Source organism: Chiloscyllium plagiosum, unplaced genomic scaffold (assembly GCF_037043375.1).
Source record: "Chiloscyllium plagiosum isolate Xiang-an unplaced genomic scaffold, Cpla_swu_hap1 HiC_scaffold_47, whole genome shotgun sequence".
Taxonomy (NCBI): Eukaryota; Metazoa; Chordata; class Chondrichthyes; order Orectolobiformes; family Hemiscylliidae; genus Chiloscyllium; species Chiloscyllium plagiosum.
In genome coordinates, this window is record NW_028270185.1 from 37,359,186 (window position 1) to 37,365,919 (window position 6,734).

General features: G+C 47.7%; 1 non-coding gene across 1 annotated transcript; it reads right to left on the reverse strand.

Annotated features, from left to right (window-relative positions):
- Positions 1-3,721: 3,721 nt before the first annotated feature.
- On the reverse strand, positions 3,722-3,803 carry trnal-uaa (transfer RNA leucine (anticodon UAA)). Its single transcript has one exon. It is a non-coding gene; the product is annotated as a tRNA-Leu (tRNA).
- Between the last annotated feature and the right edge of the window lie 2,931 nt (positions 3,804-6,734).

Here is a 6,734-nt window from a genome sequence, read left to right on the forward strand (position 1 = left end):
GCTCCAAATCATGACTGAGGTTTTCTGGTTTTGGTTCACGCAGGTTTAGAAATGCTCGGGTCCCAATGAGGCGTTTCAGAGCCTACTTTGGGATACATTTGACAGAGATGACATCAGGTAACCAATGTTCGCTGTGACCCGAGCAAATGAGAGCTTACCTTGTCACTGAACGAGGATGCCTTCACATGTAAAGCAAATGCGATAGTTTTGGTGCAGAAAGGATCAGTGCTGGCAACTGTACCCTTAAAATGGACGGCGGGAGAAGATCTACAATTCGAATCATATTGTCGACCCAGGAGGAGAGAAACTTAGTTGAGAGTGTGGTGCTGGAAAAGCACATCCGGTCAGGCAGCATCCGAACAGCAGGAGAACCGCCGTTTGTTTTCGGAGCGTTTCATCATCTCCAGCCCTCACTTTATCCGAGGAGAGAAACTGAACGAAGTTTGACACAGCAATTAATCGGAATGGTATTCCTTTTCAACATGGCAGCAGATGTGGGCTAGCAAATTCAAAGCCAGGTTTGCTGATGAGAACAACCAGCAGGAACGCTCCATTCCCACCAATCCACTTGTCCCAAGGGAACAAAGTCGCTCCTGCCTGGTTTGAACTAGAGATGTTTCGGGTGTGACCCAAATGGAACAACGCTGTCACAACCGAGCCACCGAGCCAGCTGCTCTTTATCTATCACTGACATTTCCGTTCCGCATAGACCAATGTTGGCCAGGGTTATTAACATGATTTAAAAAAAAAGGATATCACGTGAAAATGCTCAGGAAATACTGACAAACAAGTTGCCAGGTTTGCCGAGTTTGGAATGTAGGGCGAGGCTGAATAGGCGCGGGCAATTTTCCTTGCAGCGCTGAGACAGAGGAATGTTCATAACTGCACTCTTAAACAGGATGGCCAGCAGGGCTGTAGACATCGCCACATATTCACAGCCACAGCGCAGTGACATTTGAAAAGAAATTCACGCAGCAGTTATTTGGAATGATACTTCTACTCACCACTAGAGTAGTGATGGGCGAGTAAATGCAAAACAAGGTTTGCTGATGAGGCTGCAATAAAGCCCCATCGATCACCATCTGGAAAACTGTCGCCCTTAAAGCGGGAACAACAATATTTCTGCTCAGTTCTGAACGAGGCCATTTTCTGCAGAAACTGATGCTTCTACTCTCCAGAAATGTATCAGGGCCCGCCGACTGCATTCTTGAAAATAGTAATTATCTGTGCTGGAAACATCCACCTATATTCTGAACAAGGAAGAATGTGTATCGAATAAAACCGTACACGGCAATTAATTGGACTTGCATTCCCTTTGACGACAACGGCAGGAATGGGCAGGGACATACAGAGTAAGGTTTACTGAGCAGGTCAGAAAGCAATTACCTTCATCTATGTTGACACACAAGCCAATCGTTTTTACTGCCCGGATATTTGAAGGACCGATCCTTCCCATGGGAGGTGAAGGTGATAACTGCTCCCCCGCACAAACACAGTGGGGCCAGAGACCTGATCGAGCTGTCCCCCAGCGGTGATTGCGTTGTTCAGAACAGATTGGGTTTGCCGTGCACGACTGAAACTCAGCGCGATCACCCAGAGAAACGGTGTAACAGCCGCCAGCAGATGTGGAGGGGTTTGGGGCGGATGAAGACCCAGTCTGGGAAAAAGACTGGGTCCTAAATTCAGGGGGAATGAGTTTTACAGGGAGAAGACTGGAGAATGGGATTGAGAGCGATATTAGCCATGATCGAATGGCAGAGCAGACTATGGGCTGAAAGCTCTAACCGTCATCCTATACATTCTGGTCTCTGGTCATCTGGTATCTAAGGAAATAGAAACAGAGTTAATTGTTCATTTCCAAGTTCTTCAGTCATAAATGAGAAAAGTGAGAGATGGGACAGATCTGATACAAATTTAAAGGCTGGGAACATGGTTGGAGAGGAAAATAAAATACAAGAGAATAAAGTTGGAAGTCAGAAGATAGTCAATAAAAAGGAAGACTGTACAAATCCAGAGGGAGATGGACATGCAAAAAGAAATGTCACGAGTCCCGAAGTCTTAACACTTTTCCTTTCCAAAATGCGAGCAGACCTGCTGTGATTTTCAGCAATTTCATTTGTTGGTTCCGAAACAGAAGATGGTAGTGATCTTGGACCAATCAGCTCTTCCATGCTCTGGGGATGTGAGACGTACCCGTTCACCCAGATCACTTCTGTCCCACTGTGAAACCTCACAATCCTGCCCCACCCCCACCCCTGTTACTGACAATAAACTGTCCATTACGTGAACCCCCATGAGCACACAAGATCATTTTCCGTGTGAATTGTGAAACGTTCAGGCGAGTTCCCCTCGGTTTCCGTCAGAACGGTCTGAATCACTTCATTTTGGTTCAGGACCATTTGACATTGAGCAGTCACTGTCAGACCCCGTCCCCCCAACAAGTAGACATTCGCGTTCTGTGTCTCTGAGCACTCTGTTTGGTGGACGTTTGGAGTGGAACCTGACGTTTTGAAAGAGACACAATTCATCGTATATTCGGCCGCACTGATAAACTTGTCTCTGGCACTTCCAGGAAAGTGGAGACAGCTTTCATTCAGAATGCGGCCGAACACAGTCAGATCCACTTGTCAAAAACGACCCCTGCACTGGGTTGCAATCCTGCAAGTGGAGCAGAGGGCTGGATTTCTTTAAAGGAGTGAAAGGGCCCATCGTGAGGCTTGAACCTATGGCCCTGAGATTAAGCATCTCATGCTGTACCGACTAAAGTAGCTGGGCCTGGCTCACGATTAATTAGTGTGTCATTTCATACTGAGGATAGTTCACCTGGCATTGCAATTTGCAAGGATCCAGTTCATTCCTCCCAATCACAAATGTCATCATCCACAAATTCCATTTCTCAGCTAGTATTCATTCAGAACATTATTATCTATTTAGCACTTGTCTCTGGATTTAAGATTCAATATAAATATTTTCATATTTTTATCCTCATCTTTAGGTGGCCGGAATGATTCCCAATCACTCTGGCAGACGTTAAATCAATTGGGAAATTTCCTAAGGAAACGCAATCATTCCTGTTTCGGGTGTAAGGAATCCCACCTGCTGCCGAGACAGAGTCCTCACAATCAGCACTTTCTCTATCCTTCCTGCCAACAACTTTCCCCACTTCTTATTTGCGAGACAGGAGTTTTGTTTATGAAACACTCAAAGGACAGGAACAATCTTCTGAAGCCATTCTCAATTTAAAGTAGAATTGTTGTCCCTCTCACACGGGAAGAGCCGTTCCTGGGGAAGAATTTTCCATGTGCTGTGTCCCAGGGCTGAGCAGGAAGCCGGTGATTGAAGCTGCAGTAGCCGCTTTCTGTTGGCAGCGGGGCCTTGGAGAGATTGGGGCCACATCCAGCTGCGGACTCTGCTGAGTTCTCGTGGTTGCAGTGTCGGTACATGGTTGGCCTCAATGCTTGAACTGAAATCATTGAGGCTCGGTGCGAAGGGCAGGCTCGAACAACCAAACTTGCAGCCAAACGTGCTGACTATTTGAGACACAGAAACTGGCACCAAAGTTTCCACATATTCATCGTAAAGCAGTGCAGATGAGGGGGCTCCGACAGCAAAGTGTCCCACAGTTTTCAGAGTCAGTCTGGATTAGAGGCCTGACCGGCTGCAAACGCAAATATACAGGGCCTGCTAAGTTCCTCTGCCTGCAGAAGAGCAGCTGCAATCTTGGTAGCGGTGAGATTCGAACCCACGACTCGATAGAGACTGGAGCTTAAATCCAGCGCCTTAAACGACTCGGCCACGCTACCCTACAGGCAAAGAGCGCTCAAAATTGTCATTACTAATGTTTCAGCGTCGCTTCACTTCAGCACTAACAGATCGTGCATTCAGTAACGAACGTGGTGCAATTTAGAAAGTATTTGAAAGGGTTTGCAAGGTTTGCACTATTTGGGCAATAGCACGAAGCTGAATAGGCTTCGACAGTTTTCCCTGGGGCTTCAGGGCTGAGGAATGGCCTTACAGAATTTTAAAAAGTCATGAGGCAGACGGGCAGAGAATAGAGGGAGTAATTTTCACATAAATTCATACAGTTTTTGAGCTCAAGATTTCTACATGAATGAATGCAGTTTTTGAGCAAAGTACAAAAACTGCATGCAAGTACAAATTCACCCACAAAATATCTGTGTGCATGTGGGTCTTTGTCTATCTGTGTGGGTGTGTCTGTCTGGGGTGGGGGTTGTGAGTGTGAGAAAGTGTGTGTGTGTGTGTGTGTGTGTCTGTGTGTGTAGTGAGTGCGGAGTGTCTTAAGTCTGTGAGGGGGTGCATGTGTGAGTGTGGGAGTGTGCGTGTCTATAAAGCTGTGCGTGAGTGTCTGTGTGCGCGTCTGTATGTACCTGTGTCCGTGTGTGTGTGTGTGTGCGTGTAGACATATCTGTGTGTGTGTGTGTGTGTGTGTGTCTCGTGCAATGGTGATCTCCTGTAATGTGACATGAACCCAAGGTCCCGGTTGAGGCCCTCCCTATGGGTACCGAACTGAACTATCAGCCTCTGCTCGGACACTTTTCTCTTCTGCCTGTCCCAAAGTCCACCTTGGAGGATGGTCACCCGAAGGTCCGAGGCTGAATGCCCTGGACCGCTAAAGTGTTTCCCAACTGGGAGGGAACCCTCCTGTTGTGCGGTGCCCATTCATCTGTTGTCGTAGCCTTTGCTCGGTTTCCCCAATGTACCATGCCTCCAGGCATTCTTGCCTGCAACGTATAAGATAGACAAAGTTGGCTGAGTCACATGAGCACCTGCCAGGCAACAGGTGGGATGTGATCCAATGTGTAATAGTGGTATCCATGTCCTCAATCAGACACGTCTTGCCGCATGAATTTATGTAAAACTCCATTATCTCACTTTTTAGATTAGAATCAATCTAAACATCATGGTATAGACAGAGAACACAGGGGTGGATTCTGGATCAGCGGTGCTGGAAGAGCACAGCAGTTCAGGCAGCCTCCAAGGAGCAGCAAAATCGACGTTTCGGGCAAAAACCCTTCATCGGGATTAAAAGCAGTGAGACTGAAGAGTGGAGAGATAAACTAGAGGTGGGTGGGGGTGGGGAGAAAGTAGCATAGAGTACAATGGGTGAGTGCGGGAGGGGATGAAGGTGATAGGTCAGCGAGGAGAGGGTGGAGTGGATAGGTGGAAAAAGAGATAGGCAGGTAGGACAAGTCCGGACAACACATGGGGACAGTGCTGAGCTGGAAGTGTGGAACTAGGGTGAGGTGGGGGAAGGGGAAATGAGGAAACTGTTTGAAGTCCACTTTGATGCCTTGGGGTTGAAGTGTTCCGAAGCGGAAGATGAGGCGTTCTTCCTCCAGGCGTCTGATGGTGAGGGAGGTGCGGTGAAGGAGGCCCAGGACCTCCATGTCCTCGGCAGAGAGGGAGGGGGAGTTGAAATGTTGGGCCACAGGGCGGTTGGTTGATTGGTACGGGTGTCCCGGAGATGTTCCATAAAGCGCTCTGCTAGGAGGCGCCCAGTCTCCCAAATGTAGAGGAGACCACATTGGGAGCAACGGATACAATAAATGATATTAGTGTATGTGCAAGTAAAACTTTGGTGGATGTGGAAGGCTCCTTTAGTGGCTTGGATAGAGGTGAGGGAGGAGGTGTGGGCGCAGGTTTTACAGTTCTTGCGGTGGCAGGGGAGGTGCCAGGATGGGAGGGGGGCGTGGACCTGACCAGGTAGTTACGGAGGGAACGGTCTTTGCCGAAGGCGCAAAGGGGTGGTGAGGGAAATATATCCTTGGTGGTGGGGTCTTTTTGGAGTTGGCTGAAATGTCGGCGGATGATTTGGTTTATATGAAGGTTGGTAGGGTGGAAGGTGAGCACAAGGGGTGTTCTGTCCTTGTTACGGTTGGAGGGGTGGGGCCTGAGGGAGGAGGTATGGGATGTGGACGAGATACGTTGGAGGGCATCTTTAACCACGAGGGAAGGGAAATTGCGGTCTCTAAAGAAGGAGACCATCTGGTGTGTTCTATGGTGGAACTGGTCCTTCTGGGAGCAGATACAGCGGAGGTCGAGGAATTGGGAATACGGGATGGCATTTTTGCAAGAGGTAGGGTGGGAAGAGATGTAATCCAGGTAGCTATGGGAGTCGCTGGGTTTGTAAAAAATGTCAGTGTCAAGTCGGTCGTCATTAATGGAGATGGAGAGGTCCAGGAAGGGGAGGGAAATGTCAGAGATGGTCCAGGTAAATTTAAGGCCAGGGTGGAATGTTTTGGTGAAGTTGATGAATTGCTCAACCTCCTCACAGGAGCTCATTTTTAGGTCCCGACTTGTGCGAGATGGTTAATTAAATATAACCTGGAGATGTAGAGACTCCTCATTTTAAGGCACTGACTGTGTGGTGGCTGGTTAAAACTTTTATAACCAGGATATTTACAGTTTCTACAGTTTGGGGCACTGACTCTGGGCTGGCTGGTTAAATGAATACATATAACCAGGAGATTTAGAACCTGTAGAGTTTAGGGCACTGACATTGTGCCTTCTGGTTAAATATATAAAACCAGTATATTTAGCGTCTCCTCTGTTTTGGGCACTCTCTCAGGTCTGGCTGATTAAATAAATATATATATCCAGGAGATTTAGAGTCTCCTCAGTTTATGGCACTGACTGTGGGTTGGTGGCTTAAATAAATACATATAACTAGGAGATTTACAGTCTCCTCTGTTTAGGGTTCAGATTATGTGCTG